The sequence below is a fragment of the Monodelphis domestica genome, chromosome 1 (genome assembly GCF_027887165.1).
Source record: "Monodelphis domestica isolate mMonDom1 chromosome 1, mMonDom1.pri, whole genome shotgun sequence".
Lineage (NCBI taxonomy): Eukaryota > Metazoa > Chordata > Mammalia > Didelphimorphia > Didelphidae > Monodelphis > Monodelphis domestica.
Genome location: NC_077227.1, coordinates 719,261,495 through 719,280,796, shown reverse-complemented (window position 1 = coordinate 719,280,796; position 19,302 = coordinate 719,261,495). Strand labels below are relative to the sequence as shown.

Genomic DNA, 19,302 nt, shown 5'->3' with positions numbered 1-19,302 from the left:
TACTGACTGACTTCATAGAATCAGAACCTTGGAAACAGACATAGGAAAAGACGTTGGAAATGATCTGCTCCAACCTTCATCCATTGAAAGCATCTTCTTCCTCCCCTCCATCCCAAATTCCTGTCTGGGGGGAGGGGAGATCCAGCCCTTCCTTAATCCACCCTTCCTTGTGCTTTCTTTAGCTTTGTTACCTTCCCATTGGCTAAACAATCAGAGACATATAGGGAAAAGGTGAAGTGACCTGAGAAACTGGATCAGCTGGGTCTTCCAGTCAAAAACTTGTTGTTCAGTCATTTTTCAGTCTTGTCTGACTCTTTGGGACCCGACTTGGAGTTTTCTTGGCAAAGATACCAGAGTGGTTTATTATTTCCTTTTCCGGTTTATTTTACAGATGAGGAAACTGAGGCCAACAAGGTGAAGTGACTTGCCAAGGATCACCCAACTGTCTACCCATCCACCCATCCATTCGTCCATCTGTTTTTCCCTCCATCTGTTCATCTATCTATCTATCTATCTATCTATCTATCTATCTATCTATCTATCTATCTATCTGTCTGTCTGTCTGTCTGTCTGTCTGTCTGTCTGTCTGTCTATCTATCCATCCATCCATCCTTACATACTGTCTGTCCCTCTGTCTGTCCATTCATCCATCCATCCTTACATACTGTCTGTCCCATCCATACATCTGTCTGTCCCTCTGTCTGTCCATTCATCCATCTATGTATCTAGGTATCTGTTTGTGTCTATCTGTCTATCCGTCTATCTAACAAACCATCCATCTGTCTGTCTGTCCGTCTGTCCGCCTGTCCATCCGTCTTCCTTCCTTCCTTCCTTCCTTCCTTCCTTCCTTCCTTCCTTCCTTCCTTCCTTCCTTATTTCTTTCTTTCTTTCTTTCTTTCTTTCTTTCTTTCTTTCTTTCTTTCTTTCTTTCTTTCTTTCTTTCTTTCTTTCTTTCTTTCTTTCTTTCTTTCTTTCTTTCTTTCTTTCTTTCTTTCTTTCTTTCTATTCATCTATCCAACTATCTATCCATCCACTTATTTATCTGTCTGTCTATCCATCCCTCCGTCTGTCTGTCTATACACCCATCCATCCAGTTGTCTGTCCCTCTGTCCGTCCATCCATCCATCCATGTGCCTGTCTATCCATCTGTCTGTCTATCCATCCATCTGCCCATCTGTCTGTTCCTCTGTCTGTCCATCCATCCATCCATCTATCTATCTATCTATCTATCTATCTATCTATCTATCTATCTATCTATCTATCTGTCTGTCTGTCTGTCTGTCTATCCATCCATTCATTCATACATATATACAACTGTCTGTCCCTCTGTCTGTCCATTCATCCATCTATGTATCTAGGTATCTGTCTGTGTCTATCTGTCTATCCGTCTATCTATCAATCCATCCATTTTTCCATCTATCCATCCGTCTGTCCGTCTGTCCCTCTGTCCGTCCATCTGTCTGTCTGTCTGTCTGTCTATCCCTCTATCTATCTGTCTATTCATCTATCCAACTATCTATACATCCATCTATTTATCTATCTGTCTGTTTATCCATCCATTCATCTGTCTGTCCCTCTGTCCTTCCATCCATCCATGTGTCTATCTGTCTATCCATCTGTCTATCCATCCATCCATCTATCTATCTGTCTATCCATCTATCTTTTTCTTTCTTTTTCTTCCTCTTCCTCCTCCTTCCCAGGAACATCATGTCCTTCTCTGGCCATTATTCAGGCCCTGAGGAGATGGACTTTGGCTGGGGCACAGTTGTCCTGTCCCTCCTCTCCAGTCTAACTGAGGCACAGTGGACCTTTTCCTATACAAAAACAGACCCCTAAAGGGCTACCTGGGTGGACATGGGAAGGCATTTCTGGCAGATGATCACCAGGTGGCAGTCAGGAGTCAGGAAGGCCGGCCCTCTTCAGGCTGGGTTGGTCTCCTCTAATTAACAAGAAAAGAGGATGCTGCCTCTGGAGGGATCCTTGGACCAGGGCATCACACTCCACCCTGTCATTTTATAATTGAGAAAACTGAGTCAAGTGACTTCACCAGAGTCATGCAGGCAGTTTATTGTTAATGGGTGGGATTTGAGAGCCCAGGTCCTTTGATGCTGGACCCAGTGTGATCTCCATGGAGAAGGGACCAGAGATAGACAGACAGACAGACAGGAACATCCAGTGAAGATGCCTGTTGTCAGCTCTACTTCAATTGTCTCTTTTTTAAAACCCTTACCTTCCATCTTAGCATCAATACCAAGAATAGAAAGCAGAGCAGTAAGACCTAGGCAATTAGGGTTAAGTGACTTGCACAAGGTCACACAGTTAAAAAGTGTCTGATATCAGATTTGAACCCAGGACTTTCTGTCTGTGTCTAAGTGTGTCTCTCATTCCACTGAGCCACCTCACTGGTGTCTTTTGCATGGTGAGAAAGAGTCTACTTTGTTCCCTACTCCCCCCTGAACAAGGTCAATGTTGTAAGTTGGGGTAAATTGCCACCCCTGCCCCATGTCTTCCTGTGGAATATATCTGTGACAGCTGCCTGTGTGCATATCTTTTAGAGAAGGCAATGAAGTAAAAAGAGCCCTGGGTTTGGAATCAGAAAATGTGGCCTTCAGCCCCATCTCCACCTCTCTCAAGATGTGTGGCCTTGGGCAAGTCATTCAGCTTTTGAGTCTCAGTTTGCCCCATCTGTAACATAGGGATAATAATGCTCTCTTGTTGAGAAAGCTAAATAGAACAGGGCTGTGGAATTGCTATTATTACACTGTCGTGGTAGATATGGAGAATAAGATTAAACTGGAAGACCTTGCTGATTAGAGGAGATAAGGGAGAAAGAGAAAAATATTTAGGGTAGAATCATTTTGCCCCAGAAGAAAAGAGACTTAGGGGCAGGCAAAGGCTCAGGGTCTCAGTTTAGGGATCCTCTTAGTTCACCCCCCTCATTTAAGGAAACTGAATTCCAAACAGGTAGCATGACTTGTCCAAGGTCACTTTGATTTGGCTTGGACAGAAGTGGCAGGATAAGATACCCCAGGGAGATAGATTTTAGATCAAGCTTGAGCAGCCAAATCAGTGTGTGGTCCAGAGTTAGAGGATCTGAGTTCCAATCCTTCTTCTTCCCTTTCTAGCTTTGACCAACTGTTTGATTTCCTTGGGCTTCATCTTCCTCATCTATAAAATGAGAGTTTTGGATTTGCTCGAGGAGATCCCTTAGAGCTCTAAATCAAAGATCCCATTCACTTAATCTGGCTACACCTCAGTTTCCCTATCAGTAAAATGGGGATAATAACGCCTTATAGGACCCATCTTCCAGGGTTGTTGGGAGGGTCACCTGAGATGTAAAGGACCTGAGAAAGCCTCCAAGCATCAATGCAGACTTTTGAACTCTAGCCCTGCCCTGACTGTCCAGGAAGCCTGGAATGAGGAGACTCCTGACCTGAACAACAGTGGCAGGCATGGCCCCATTCTACAGAGATGGGCAGCCCTCGGTGCCCAGAGAATAGGCCTCTGCTCTCTAGAGGGTTCTCAGGGGTGCAAAGTGCTTTCTTTCCACATTTCAATCCATTTGAGCCTTCCAACAACCAGTCTCCAGATGGGGAAACCAAGTCTACAAAAGGCTGTGTGACTTTCTTAGGGTCCCACAGCCAGGATTCATTTCAAGTAAGATTTGAATTCAGATCTTCTTGCCTTCAATTCTTAAATTCCTGCCTTCCTCTTCACTGACTAGGTTCCCAATACAGAGCTTTTTGGCCCTAGATCAAAGACTTCACGAGGCCCTCTGGCTCTCTTGAGAATCCTTCCCTGACCTGTCAGGGCTCACTCATTCTATCCTGGAAACTTCCACTTCCCCTGGACAAAGAACCCCATGATGTCTTCGGGCCCAGCCAGAGCTGTGACTCAGGAGGCTGCCTTGACCCTTCCTATTCTTGCCTGGGCAGCTGGAGGAAATGAATCCCAGAGAGAGGAAGAGAGAGAGACGGAGCCCCCACTCAGGGAGGACAGCGAACCAGCCTTCCTGGGTGGAGGGCCAGATGAAAGGAGGCAGCCTGGGCCAAGAGACCTCTGAGGCACCAGAGGAGAGAGACAGCTCCTCTGAGGCCCCACATCCTGCCAGGAAGGAAGAAAGGCAGCCATTCATGCAAATGAAGCCATTGAGAGACAGAGAAAGAGAGAGAGGGGAGGAAGGGAGGGATGGAGGGAGGGAGAGACACAGAGAGACAGAGAGAGAGAGAGACAGAGAGAGAGAGAGAGAAAGAAACAGAGAGAGAGAGAAACAGAGAGAGAGAAGGAGAGGAGAGAGAGAGAAGGAGGAAGGGAGGGAGGAAGGGAAGGAGGGAGAGGGAGGGGAATCAGAGAGGGAGGGAGGGAAAGAGAGAGTGGAATAGGGAGGGAGGGATATGAGAGAGGAAGAAAAGGAGAGAGGGAGAGAGAAACATACAGAGAGAGGGAGGGAGAGAAAAGGGAGAGGCAGAGGAGGGAGAAAGAGAGAGAGAAGGGAAGAGAAAGAGGAAGAGACAGAGAAAAACAGAGACTGATCTGTGGGGGAGAGGTGGAGAGAGACAGACTGAGAGTCAAAGACAGAGGGGGAAGAGAAAAGGAGAGGGGAAGAGAGAGAGAGAGTTAGAGAGAGAGAGAAAGAGAGTTAGAGAGAGAGAGAGAGAAGCAGAGAGAGAGAGAAACAGAGAGAGAGAAGGAGAGGAGAGAGAGAGAAGGAGGAAGGGAAGGAGGGAGAGGGAGGGGAATCAGAGAGGGAGGTAGAGAAAGAGAGAGTGGAATAGGGAGGGAGGGATATGAGAGAGGAAGAAAAGGAGAGAGGGAGAGAGAAACATACAGAGAGAGGGAGGGAGAGAAAAGGGAGAGGCAGAGGAGGGAGAAAGAGAGAGAGAAGGGAAGAGAAAGAGGAAGAGACAGAGAAAAACAGAGACAGAGAGGTGGGGGAGAGGTGGAGAGAGACAGACTGAGAGTCAAAGACAGAGGGTGAAGAGAAAAGGAGAGGGGAAGAGTGAGGGAGAGAGAGAGAGAGAGAGAGAGAGAGAGAGAGAGAGAGAGAGAGAGAGAGAGAGAGAGAGAGAGAGAGAGTTAGAGAGAGAGAGAAAGAGAGTTAGAGAGTTGAGGTGGAGGGTTCCTTGGGAATGTTTGGAAGGGACTGCCCACTCTCAAAGTCCTAACTGCCAAATCTGGAGACCAAAAGCCTAAATCAAGAAGAGGGATGGAAGAAGAAAGAGGAGGAGGAAGAGGAGGAGGGAGAGAAGAAGAGAAAGGACAACATACTCCTCAGGGCACCAGCCAGCAGCCAAGTCTCCTAAGAGGCTGCCTACATCTTGGTTCCTCTCCTCTCCTAGCTTTTCCCTAGACTGTTACTATGGGAAAGCAACCCTAGTAGGTCACCTCTGGGCCTAAACCAAACTGGATTTCAAGCCTAACTGGGTCCTAGGAGCAAGCTCTCCACAGCCTCTCCTTCCATATCCTCACTCTTCTTGGATCAGCCCCTGCTGGAGGTCCTGCCACACCCTTCACAGCCCACCAAGTCTCCGTGCCCAAATAATAATGCTCATGATAAAAAATTGCATTTACATTACACTTTAAAGAACTTTGTATATATGTAACTTCCTTGGAAACACAACAACCCTGTGAAATCAGTACTGTTATTACTCCCATTTTGCAAATGAGGAAACTGAGGCATATAAATGACTTGTCGAGGGTCACACACCTAGTAAATGAACAAGGCAGGATTTGAACTCAAGTTTTCTGACTCCACTTGGCTCCCGGTATGGTCCTATCCTAATCTCTCTTCCCCTTCTCTCTCAAAACATCTGATGTGATGATGGAATTGGGCTCTGCTCTCACCCCCCTACCCCCCGGGTCTTCATTGCTTCCTCCTCTATGAAACAGGGGATTTGGACTTGGAGATGTTTAAAGCCCCTTCTACCCTAACATCCCACCACCTTGTTTTCAGAATACTGATTTAGCCTGAGGTCCATCCCCTCAAAGCTAACTGGGAAACACGTTAATTCTACGCAGGTATAAATGTCCAGTAAAGGGTTTAATCTGGGGTGGGGGGCACCTTTACATTTTAACGGGAAGAGTCATCTCTGCGCCGCCCCTAAAGGAAGATAACCGTAAGCGGGGTCTTTCAGGCATGGAGTGGCAGGTTGGCAGAAGAAGATATTGGGGGGCAGTGGGATGCCCTGTTCTGTCCATGTATTAGGTCAGACCCAAAGCCTGGGGAAGGTACCCCTTTCTGAACCTCCCAATACAGGGGCTGCAGGAGCCTGCATAGTGGCCACAATGGAACGATGACCAGCCTGGGCCTCAGAGGACAGGAGTTCTAGACTCAGCTCTGCCACTAACTGCTTTGGCGCCCTGGACAAGTCACTTAATCTCTTATAGTCCAGAGTTTCCTCACCCATAAAATGAGAATATTGTCCAAAGCTCTCAAGATTCCTCCTTTTCTTCAACATTCGATGCTTCTCTTATCGCTTCATCCTTTGATTATCTCTCTACAACATGTCCAACATTTGGGCTATCTTGAGTCCAGAGGCTTTTGTCCTTCTCTATATGTCCTGGGCTCTTTGGGCAATCTGGTGAACCTTGGGAATCCCTTCTTAGATCCATGTTCTTGAATGCTGTTCAGTCGTGTCTGGCTCTTCACAACCTCTTTCGGGGTTTTCCTGGCAAAGATACTGGAATGGTTTGCCATTTCCCTCTCCAGTTTATTTTATAGATGAGGAAACTGAGGCAAACAGGGTGAAGTGACTTGTCCAAGGTCACACAGATAGTTTGCCATTTCCCTCTCCATCTTGTTTTTATAGATGAGGAAACTGAGGCAAACAGGGTGATGTACTTGCCCAGGGTTACATAAGCTAGGAAGAATCTGAGGCTGGCCACCTAGCTGTCCCATAAAATATAATACATAAGATTGTAATGGAAACCAAGAAGAGTGAAATAGTTATCAAAAAAAATATATATATATACATAGATATGTGTATATACATATATATTCACATATATTTATATGTATATAAATATATTGTACACAACATACAAACATATAATTATATATATATGTGACTTGTGCCAAGTTACACAGCTAATAAGTGTCTGAGGCTGGATTTGAACTCAGGTCTTCCTGACTCCAGGCCCAGTGCTCCTTCCACTATACTACCTAGCTGCCCTATAAACATATATATATATATATATGTTTATATATATATATATTTATATTTATAATAATAAGTGTGGGTTTATTTATAAAAAAACAACAGAAAGTTCCTTGCCCCCGGGTTAAGAACCCTGTTTTAATTACCCAGCTAGGTCTGATCCCCCAATTATCTCTCATCTAAACTATTTATAATAGCACCAACTGGTCTCCCTGCTTCAAAAATCTCCCCCCAAATCTTCCTAAGGCACAAGAAGGGGACAGTATTTATAGAGCACCTACTATGCCAGGCATTGTGGCAAGTACTTAAAAAACCCCCAATATAATATCATTTAAGCCTCACAAACAATGCTAGGGGTGGGTACTGTCATTATATTATTATTGTTATTTACAGATGAGGAAACTGAGGCAGACAGAGATGAAGGGACTTGCCCAGGATCTCCCAGAAAATAAGTATCCGAGGCTGAATTTGAACTCGGGTCTTCCTGTCTCCAGTCCTAGCACTCTATCCACCCTACCACTTGGCTGCCTTTAATGATAATGGCCATGACATTCCTCTACTCAAAAGACTTTGGTGTATCCCTGTCACTCTTGGGCTAATCTACTCTCTTTCAGTTGGCATTCATAGCCTTCCACAATCATTCGTACTTATCTTTCCATCTTCATCCTCCATTATTTCCCCTCATATACTCCACATTCCAGCTAAGCTGGATCTCTACTATTTCCCCAAATACAAAGTCTTATTTCCTGTGCCTGGAAAGGGTTTCCTCCCCAACTCTGCCTTTCAGCATCCTGGTCTTCCTTCAATGATCTAGGAAGGCGCCATGCCCTCCATGATGCCTTCCATGGCTCCCATCTGCCCCAACCTCCTCCAATGACCTCGATTCTGGGCAGCCTTTCCTGGGTCTCCTCAGCTGCTCGAGCCTTCCCAGGGAGGGCCAGCCACTCCTTAGGGATCTCCTCTCCACCTCTCTTGCCCCATGTCTCCGGGAAGCGCCTCGAGGCCAGGGATATGGCTTTTCATTCTTCTGAGGGCTCAATAAATGCTCCTGGATGGCTGTGTGGAAGGCCGCCCGCTCTACTCCCTCCATCCCTCCTCCTCCTCCTCCCCCATCTCAGAACAGCTTGTTGCGGGCAAAGACGGTCACGTTTGCTCACCGCAGTCTCTTGCACCTCTCATCAGCCATCTCTGCATTTGCTGGGTTTGGTTGCTGTTGAATGGAAGGCAGACCAGCTTGGGGCAGGAAGCTGCATATCATCTGTGAAATGGCTTCTCCGCGTCCTCCAAGGACCAGGGAAACAGCCCCGACGCTGGCTGTCCATTGTGGGGCCACGAGGCAGGTGGGCTCCCCAGACACAGGGAGCCAGTATGGCGGGGGGTCACTCCCGGCCCCCCGAAAGGGAAACAGGAGCGAGCGTCTCTCGCGAGGCCCCTCCAAATGGAAACCTGCCAAGAAGCCGTTGGCCTTTGCGAAGATGGAAGCTCTGCCCCTGGTCTCACGCGGGATCGTCCACCGGCCTGGCCTTGTGTACTCAGGCAGGCCACGGACTGGCCCTCAACCGCCAGCCTCTGCAGGGCCAGGCCGTTCTGCTGTGAGGCCTGGGCCTGGAGGCCTAACGGACGGCCCGGGATGGGGGTGGGGGTGCGAAGCTTCGGAGTTTGCTTTTCCGGGATCTTTTCCTTGCTTCCTTTTGGATTTCTGTGCCCGGTCCCCAGCAGGGAGGGCAAGCGGGAGACTTGGGGCTGGCCAGGAAGGAACTTCCGCCTGTCCAGGACCCGGGAGGGTCACGGTGGTCGTGAAGGGTCCATACTTGCTTCTTCTCCCATCATGGAAGCCTGGAAGCTTGGCTGGGGGGAGCGCAGGATGGGGGCTCTCTTGGGGAGAACCAGGGAGGTAGGCCGGAAGGAGGGGGGAGGAGGGAAGAGATGAGCCGGCGAGGGCTGGGAGGATGTGGCAGGATGCTCTTCACCCAGTGTTAGATACCTCAGAGGCATTCAAAAGGTATTGGCTGACGGAACTCATCTTTCATCTTCTTGCTGGGCTTTCTAATAAGGGACTTTGAAGGGCTCCCCATCCCACCCTTTATTTTACCCAGGAGGGAACCGAGGCCCAGAGACATTAAGGGACTGGCCCAGGGTCATGCAGATAGTCTAAGGCAGGATTTGAACCCTTGTTTCCCTGATTGGGGGGCCAACGAGCTCTCCACCCACCCTCTCGAGAACATCTCCCCTATGGCGCTCCATATCCCTGCTCTGTGGTCCCGTGTCCCATCCCAGACCAAGAGGCATCCTATCACTCACCCCTCGGGGGCTGGAAGGAGGGCCACGTCGGCCTGGATCTCCCCAGGGAGCAGCTCCTACGGCTGGGGTCCGTCCTCCGTGAATGTGGTAGCATTAACCAGCTTCCGCCTTCCGCCCTGCACCCTCCAGTCACCTCCCCCTCGGTTCCCTAGGAGCACCACCGTTCACATACTTCCTGCCCACAAGATGTAAAAGCTTTGCCCATGGGCGGCCCAGCGGCCTCCTCTTCCCCTTTCTCCCTCGCTGCCTCGCTTTGCCCGGTGGCTGCCCACTTGTCCCCCACACCAGGCTCAGGCTCTGGACCAGGCATTGCCTTTCCCTGGTTCTCTTAGGGGTTGGGAGGGAGGCAGGCAGGCAGGGGGAGAGATAATGGGGGTCTCGGGCATTCGTCTCTGTTCCTCCATCTCTGATGCTTCTCTGGGGGGGGGCATTTTCTCTGCTTTCCAGCTTCTGGGGCCCTCCTGCCCAGCTTGTGTATGTTTGAAGGAGGAGCCCGTGGGGCGCTGGAATCACACCCCTCCTTTGCCAAGACCTTTGACCCACCTTTGATCTCCACACCTCTTAGGGGGTACAGCGGGGCAGAGAAGGCTCTCTTTATTTCTCCGATAAGGATACTGAAACTGGGTTTGGTGACTCACCTAAAGTCACCCAGCTAAGGCGGTGGTGAAGTCAGGAGTAGAACTGGGGGCTTCCTTCTCTCAGCCCAGTCTACATCCTATTAAGGATGCAATTCTTAGATGTTTCTTCTTCCACGACAAGAAGAGAAATCGTTCTTCGAGCTGCGATGGGGAGAGATCTCTAGGATCTGGGCCAGCCTAGACTCCATGGTTCGATCTAGTTTGCAAAAAGATGTTGAGGCAGGGGAGTCTTCCAACTGCTTTCCTGATCACTGGAGCATCTCACTCTGTAATGGACCAGTGCCCCTTCCGAGGCTAAAGGGATGAGCCTCTCCATCTATGAACTATAATTAAGGCAAGGCAATTGGGGTTCTGCCTCAGAGCATGGATCCTCGGGCCTATCAGCTCCTTGTCTTTCAGGTGTTCCTAGACCCAGATCACTGGGGATCTGCAGATCTACATCATGACACCTCATTTCCTCACCTGGCCCTTGTCACATCCTTCTTCAGACATCCACCTTTTCCCAAAGCTTGCCTATCACCTTCTCCTACCCAGCAATGATAATAAAGGCTAGACCCTCTGAGGAGGAAGGTGGTCTGCCTCTTCTCTCATCCAGCTATGGCTGGCTGGCTACCACCTCTACACTCATCCATCCTTCTTCCCCTCCCCAATGAATTCACACCAGGAACAAAAATGGCGGGCCTTGTGTGGCCAGTGACCTTGGATTCTCACCACCCTGGACCTTCCCTTCTTGCTTTAGGTTGTTCAGCATCCAACCAGCCTGTCCCAGTCTGTCTTTGATGTATAAAGTGGACCTCCAGGCAGGCAAAGCTCCCTTCTTGCTTCTAACTTTCTTCTGGGAGGATAAGCTCATTTCCTGTTTGCTTAAAGAGGAAGCTGGGGGGTGGCAGGTAGTGAGTTGTGGTGGAAGGAGCCTGAACTCCTGAGATGGAGTGGGGGAAAGGGGCCACCCAGGCTCTGAGTCATCACCATCACACACACACTTCCATGGCCCCTAAAACTAACAGAAGGGGCAGGATTTTCAGCACCCTGATGCTACAACTCCATCAGCCAAGGCCCAGAGGAGGATCTGGGAGCTGAACCCCAGGGTCCTAACTCCCTCTTCAGAAGCATCATTGAGTAGCTTGGCTGACCATCATGATCAGGAGCAGGATGTCTAGGGATGATGAGGCAGGGTACGTGGCCTAACAGGTTCTGGGCTTACCTGGGGTCATTTCCTTTTGGGGACTTGGCCTTTCTCATTCCCCACTGGAACCACATCCTTCTGTTCATGGAAAGAGACTCATGTCTGCCCAGTTGCCCTTCCATCTATGTAGACAGATTTCTCCCTCTTCATGAAGCCATTAAAATACAAATTGGATAGGCTGGTAGGCAGGCAGGCAAAACCCCCTTCTTGCCTCTGACCCTTTCTTCTAGAAGCATAAGCTCCTCTTCTCCTACTTAGCCGACCTTTCCTCCTCACTCTCCTTTGCTGGCTCGCCATCTGTGTCCCATACTGGCTGTACCCCAGGACTCTTCTCTTTCTAGCCTCACTCCTGGAGATCTCACCAGTTATCCTATATTCAATTATTAGCTCTAAGCAGAACACTCCCAGATATACATAAATATGCTTCATCTCTTTCCTGAGCTCCAGTTGGGCATCTTAAACTACCTGTTGGATATTTACACCTGGCTCTCCCAGAGACATCTCAAACTCACCATGCCCCAGAGAGAATCCATGACTTCTTCCTACCCTCTCTTCTCACCCATTATGGTTGAAGGCAGCATTGTCCCCTCAGATATCTGGAATTACAACTTCAGAGTCATCCTCTATTCCTCTCGCTCCCTAATTCCCCACCATGTCCAATCAGCTGCTAAGTTTTGTCAGCTGGTACAGGAAACAAAAGATCCAGAAAAAACTGGACCTGGAGTCAGGAAGACCTGAGCTCAAATACTGTCTCAGACACCTTATTGGCTTTGTGACCCTGGGCAAGTCACTTCACCTCTGTCTGTCTCAGTTTCCACATCTGTAAAATGGGGACAATATTGGCACCTATCAAGGATTGTTGTGAAGATTGAATGAGAATAATTGTTAAGTGCTTAGCCTGGTACGTTATATACAGCAAGTGCTATATAAATGTTAGTTATTAATTTGGGCATCTAGGCAGCACAATGGAGGGAGTAGTTGGTCTAGTGTCAAGAGGACCAGAGTTCAAATCTGACTTCATATATTTACTAGCTGTGTGACCTTAGGCAAGTCACTTCATCCTGTTTGCCTCAATTTTTTCATCTATGAAATGAGTCAGAGAAGGAAATGGCAAAACCATTCCAATATCTTTGCCAAGAAACCTCCAAAAGGGTTCACGAAGAGTCAGATATGACTAATTAACTAAACAACAACATTATTATTTCTACATTCACAACATTTCTTGTATCCCTACTTTTTTCTCCATCCACATGGCCAAAACTCTTGTTCATACTCCTATCATTTTCAGCTGTACTCTTAAAAGGGTTTCCTAATTATTCTGCCTTCCTTGCTCCTCCACTCTTTAATGCATCCTGCACATGGCTGTCAAAATTACGTTCCTAAAGTTTGGGTCTGATTATAATATTCCTTTGCTTAAGAAGTTTCAGTGAGAGGGGAACTACATGGCTCAGTGGATTGACAGCCAAGCCTACATATGGGAGGTCCTAGGTTCAAATCTGGCCTCAGACACTTCCCAGCTGTGTGACCCTGGGCAAGTCACTTAACCTCCATTGCCTAGCCCTTACCGTTCTTCTGCCTTGGAACCAATACACAGGGTTGATGCTAAGATGGAAGGTAAGGGTTAGAATGATTTAAAAAAAAAAGAAGTTTCAGTGGATCCCTATTTCTTCCAGAAATTGATGCATCAGGGTTTGGCATTCAAAGCCCCTTTCAGCTTGGCTCCAGTCAGCCTTCCTAGAATCCCTGTGCATTACTCCTCTTATACACTCTGCATTCCAGCCATCTGATTGTTCCTTCTACCCATTGCTGCATCCTCCATAGCTTGGCAGACTGTCCATGATTCCTAGAATATTTTCCCTCTCCATTTCTCTGTCTTAGAATTTCTAGTTTCCTCAAGGTTTAGCTCAAGTGCCACATCTTCCATGAAGTCCTTCCTGATTTCTCCGGTGTGGTTAGTCCTCTCTTCATCTCTTCAGCAAAGGCTTTGTATATACTTGGTATATATTTTGTTTTGCATGAAATCTTTTATTCGTTCTCAGTAGAAAAGAAGATTCTATTTTTGTCACCATTTCCCCAGTTCCTAACACAGTACTTGGAGTACAGCAGGTGTTTAATGAATGCTTGTTGAATTGGTTCAAGAGCCATATACAAAATCCTTTTGGCCACTATACAAAACACCATTTTGTCGTCCAGTCATTTCAGTTGTGTCTGACTCTTTTTTATGACCCTATTTGTGGTCTTCTTGACATTTCCTTCTCTAGTTCATTTGAAAGAAGGAATCTGAGGCAAACAGGGTAAAGTGACTTGTCCAGGGTCACACAGCTTGTAAGTGTCTGAGTCCAATTTTGAACTCAGGGCTTCTAGACTCCAGACTTCTGCTCTATCCACTGTGCTATGTTGGCTGAAATAAATTAGGATGATCGGGCTATAGATTTGTCCAGTTCTCCTAGGGCACTTGAAGGCAAGAGGGAGAAGTGCCTTGTATGAGGTCATAGAGGAGGCCAGTTCCAGAACTAGGTTTTAAATCTTGGTTTCTTGAATGGAATGGAATGGAATTGGACAGGGTCCTGATCTGGTGGTGAAAGAGATCTTTAGAGGCAAGGCAAAAGGAAGGCAAACCCCAAGGCTCTCTCTCACCCCACCCATGCCCCTCAGGAAGGGCAGGAAGTGATTGCCCAAGAGACTCACAGAAGCCACGAGCTCCATTGGCTGAAGGTAGATGCAATAACGTTTGAAAACCTCACAAGTTTCATTCAGGGAGCTTTTTGTTTTTTAGGATGTTGCAAGATAAATAATTAATAATAGTAGTAATAATATAACTAGCTTTTCCATGCCATTTTAGGGTTTGCCAAGAGCATTACAAATAATATTCTATTTGATTCTCATAATAACAAGAAGACTGGTGGTATTCTTCCCATTTTACAGAAGAGAAAACTGAGGCTAAGAGAGGCTAAGTGATTCCCCTCTCCAAGATCATATAGCTATTGTGGATCAGAATTAGGATTTGAACTCAGGTCTTCCAGACTCCATATCCTTTACTCTAATCGTGTTGCTTCCCAGTATTAGAAGGAGAAATAGAATTTGGGTCTAAATTCTGACTTTCCCATTTATCCCCTCAGTGTCCTGATTCTTTGAGCTTCCATTTCCTTGTTTGTAAATCGAAGGGATTAGACTAGATTGTGTCCAAGGACCCTTTCCATTTTAGGTAGAGGATTCAAGAAGTAGCAGAACTCATTAGCACTTAAGGGCTGAAGGAGCCATAGCTGGGGATAGCCTCCTGATTTTACTCCAGGGGAAACTGAGGGCTGGAGAGATAAAAGACTTGCCCAAGTCACCCAGTATATGGTTTGGGGCCCCCTTTATCTCTTTATCATCCTTCCCTTCTACTCTACCACTGCGACAGTGTTGATAAAAGTTGGTTCTAAAACTGAAAAGCCCTTTGATTAAACTGTGATGAGGATGTGTGTGTGTGTTCGTGTGCACAATTATGCATATGTATGTGAGTGTGTGTTTGAGTTTATGCATGTGTGTATAGTTAGGTGATATGTGAATGAATGTGAGAGTGTGTTTAAGTATGTAGATGTATGTGAGTGTGTGAATATGTGAGTAAATGCGTATATATGTGAATGTGTGTGTCTGAGTGTACTTATGTGACTGAATGTGTGTAAATATGTGTATATGTGAGTGTGTCTGGGTGTGTATATGTGAGTGAATGTGCATGAGTGTGCATGAGCTATGTGAATTGAGCATGAATGAATGTGGGAGAGTAGCTGAGTGTGTATGAGTGAGTATATCTGAGAATGTGAGTGTGTGAGTGTCTGAGTGTGAGTGTGTCTGAATTGTGTGAGTATAACTTGTGTGTGTGAGAATGAGTGTGTCTGAGTGTATGCGTGAGTGTGTGTCTGAGTATGTGAGTGTGAGTTAATGTTTGTGTGTGAGTGTGAGTGTCTGAATGTGAGTGTGTCTGAATTGTGTGAGTATAACTTGTGTAAGTGTGTGAGAATGAGTGTGTCTGAGTGTATGCGTGAGTGTGTGTCTGAGTATGTGAGTGTGAGTTAATGTTTGTGTGTGAGTGTGAGTGTCTGAATGTGAATGTCTTGTGTGAGTGTGTGAGTGTGTCTGAGTGCCCAAGTGTAAGTTAGTGTCTGAGTGTGAGTTCATGTGAATGTGTCTGTGTGAGTAAGTGTATCTAAGTGTGAGTTAGTGTGTATGGTGTGTCTGAGCATGAGTGTGTGTTTGTGAGCGTGTGTGAGTGTGTCTGAATGTATGAGTGTGTGTAGGGAGACTGGCTGTTGATGAATCTAGAACAAAGTCTGTGGCCTGAGCTAGGGATGCCAGAAGGGCTTGTTCAAAGCTCTTAGAGCAGTCCCAGAGTGCAGGAGACCATAGGACCATGGGGTCCTTGGTCCAGAACTTAAATGGGCCTCAGAGGCCATCAAATCAAACTGTCTCATTTTATAGAGATGAAGTGACTTGTCCAAGGCCACACAGCTAGTAAATGTCAGAGGAAGACTCTGGCTCTAAGTTCAGTTCTCGGGGCTCAGAAAGCTTACAAAGCACTTTCCTCCCCACAACCCAGAGCAAGAATTCTCATCCTCAGTTTTCGATGGGGAAACTTCCCCTCCTGACGCATTGGTGCCAAACAGGAATAGCCTGAGGGTCATGTACTCCTCTTTGGGAGAAGAAAAAAAGAAAGCTGCTTCCGCTATGTTCTCTCCACTGTCCCCCAAAGACATTTCACAATTTCCTTCTTCATCTTTCTTCAGATCATTCTCCCACCACCTAGAAAGACGCACTCCTCTTTGCCTGTCCTCTGAGGCTCAGCTCCAATTCTTCTGGGCTTAGAATCAGAGGACCAGGTTCAAATCCTGCCCTTCCTCATTGTATGACCTTAGGGAAGGGACTTTACCTGAATGACCCCAGGTTTTCATCTGTGAAATGACAGTGTTGGAATAGATGCCTCTATGGGATGCTCCCAGCCCTAAGTCCTATGACAGCCCAATCAGGACAATTCTCCTCTAGTTCAGCTCCAATGCCACCTTTGGCAAAGGCTCCTTTCCCTCTCTCTCTCCCACCAGCCCTTATATAGCACGTCCAGAATAGAACTCATTAGCTTTCCCTCTGAACCCTCTCCTCTTTCCTCTTACTATTGAGGGAGGAAAGCTAGGTTGCTCAGTGGTCAGAGTACTGGGTCCTGGAGTCAGGAAGACTCTCATCTGGTCCCAGACATTTACTAGCTATATGACCCTGGGCAAATCACTCTTCCCTGTTCACCTCAGTTTCCTTTTCTTTGAAATGAGCTGGAGAAGACTATGCCAAAATATCTTTGCTAAGAAAATCCCAAATGGGGTTATGAAGATTTGGTCCCTTCTGAAACAATCCAACAGTCACAACATTACTGTTGAGGGTACCACTTTCCCTGCAGTGATCTGCTCTTCCAGCCTTGGTGTTCTCATTTATTTTGTTTCACAGATCTAATCTGTTGCCAAGGTTTGTCATTTCTACCTGTCATATACATCCCCCTTTCTCTGACACTTCCCCTACTCTGGTGCTGGTCTTCATCACCTCATGCCTGGATGGCCACCATAGTTGCTGGTAGATCTAGCTGCCATGAGTCTCTTTCCCACTCCATTCAGCCATTGGTGATTTTCCTGAAATGCTTCCACTCCATAAACTCCAGTGGCTCCCTATGGCCTTCAGTATCAAATATGAAGTCTTCTATTAAAGACCTTCACAACTTGGTCCCTCCTTGCCTTTCCAGTCTTATACTGATTTCCTTCTGCACACACAATGATCTGGTACCATTGGCTCTTTGCTGCACCTTGATTATGATAATCCATCTTCCAAGTCCCAGGTTTTACCTGGCTGTCCCCCAGCCCTGTAATGCTCTCCCCTCAGTTCTACCTCCTGGCTTCCTTGATTTTCTTCAAGACTCAGCTCAAATTCCACCTTCCACCCCCCACTTCCCCATTGCTAGAGCTTATCTCACCTCCCTGGTTATTTGATGTAGGTACAACTTTGGGGGCATGTTTTATCACCCCTCTAGGATATGAACCCCTCAAGGGCAATGCCACCAGTGCTTAGCTCAGTGCCTGGCACCCAGCGAGTGTTTAAATAACTGCTTTCTGACCTTGTAAGCTTTTCAAGGTGTTCTCCTTACAACAACCCTGTTTATTGGTTGATCCAAGAGGATGACCAACCTTGGGAAAGTTGTGTTTTACCATTCTTATTAGGGAGCCCTGGGGGGATCACAGCCAGGAGTGGAGCCCAGGGCTTCCAGGGTGGTGTTTGCTCCTTTACAAGGATCCATCTCCTGGTCTTGGAAATTCTAAAACCATTTGGGAATGTTTTGTTTTCCCAACCACACTGAAATCACTTTAAAGGTAGGGGCTATGTTTGAAAACTTTGTTTGCCCTGCAGAGATGAGTAGCTAGTTTCAGTACAGGGTAAATAATCCTTGTGTTCAGATGAGGTGACCCATTATATTACAGATGAGGAAACTGAGGCCCAGGTCACATAGGTGGTAGGTGACATGCAAGATTTGAATACAGGTCCCTTCCAACCCTTTATCTATGAGGCTTCAATCCCATTCGAGGATAAATAATCTGGACTATTAATTCAGGACTCTCTCCACTCTTTGTCATGGGTACCATGATACATCTACATCACTACACTCTCCATCTCCATCACTAATTTTTAAAAAATCCCTAGCTGCTGGCTTAGTATCAATTATATGACAGAAGAGTGGAAAGGGCTAGGCAATCAGGGTTAAGTGACTTATGCAGGGTCACACAGCTAGGCAGTCAACCTAACCACCCCATCTATCACTTTCTGAAACCTAACTACCATTGTCTACTGGTCATACACATCATAAAACCAAGGCTTATTGGGACATAGAAGGGATAGACAGAGAGGTGGTAAGGTATAACAAATAAAGTAATACTACCTTTCAGAGTCAGGAACACATGGGGTTCAAATTGCTGCATCTGCCATTTACTGTATGACTCTGGCAAGTCACATGATGTCTGAACCTCAGTTTCTTTGTCTATAAAATGGAAATAATAATTGCAACTGTATCATGGGGTTGATTCACAGATCAAATGCACTGATACAGAGTCAGGTACTTTGTAAACCATAAAATACTATATAAATGACAACTATTATTATTATTCATCTTCATCATCATTTTTACTATCTTTTCCAGAGTCATCAAAGTCCAGTGGCAAGACGAGTCAAGATAGTTAACTCTGCACAAGTCAAAAGACATCACCAATGATGTCATTTTGAATGTCCTCTAGGATAAAGGACAACAACTATTCTTATTATTGTTATTATTACTTCACCAAGTTATTTTTTAAAGCATTTCTAAATTTGCATTTATTAAGCTCCTGTTTTTTTTGCCAGATGTTGTTTTATATATATATATATAAAAGAAATATAAAGAAAGACCAAAACCAAAAACAAAACCCCAAAGCAAAACCAGCAGCAAACAGTTCCTTATCTCAAAGAACTCACAGGCTAATGGGGGAGAAAACATGAAAACTACTTTGTCCAAATAAGCTATTGACAGCATAATTTCAAGATAATTAACAGAAGGAAGGCACTAGCATCATGAGGGATCACACTAAAGTCATTATAGATCTGCAGAACTGAGAGTAAGTCAAGGATATAAGTGGAAATACTGATAGAAATCTGTTATTTTTGGAATGAACACAAGGGGACAGGAGTTCAGAATGGGATTCAAAGCCCAGAGATTAGTCCAAGACTTTGGTAAGAGGGGAACAAGGCAAGAATTCAGTTTCTGTCAACTTACAAATTAATTAGGCTCATTTGCTCCGGGGAGAAGAGGTGTGGGTTGAATTAGGTAGATAATTAGATAATTAGAGTCTAGTCCTATTTGTACTTCCTAGATGACTTTATCCATCGTTTCACTCCACCTTCATCCTTTATTCTTCAGTGTTCATATTGACACATTTTTCTCCCCTCATACACATCCTTGACTTTAAAGGCTGATTTCATT

General features: G+C 46.2%; 1 protein-coding gene across 4 annotated transcripts in view; it reads right to left on the bottom strand.

Annotated features, from left to right (window-relative positions):
* Positions 1 to 19,302, bottom strand: part of PSD4 (pleckstrin and Sec7 domain containing 4) — a 63,489-nt gene that overhangs the window by 22,717 nt on the left and 21,470 nt on the right. Inside the window, exon 2 of one of the 4 annotated variants that reach the window (XM_007477585.3) lies at positions 18,229 to 18,327. The exons of 1 other annotated variant lie outside the window; for it this stretch is intronic. The gene's annotated coding sequence lies outside the window, so the exon portion shown is untranslated. Of the gene's footprint in view, positions 1 to 8,314; positions 9,368 to 9,458; positions 9,607 to 18,228; positions 18,328 to 19,302 lie in introns of those variants that run through there. 2 more of the 4 variants (XM_056812219.1, XM_056812223.1) reach the window with 2 other exon arrangements.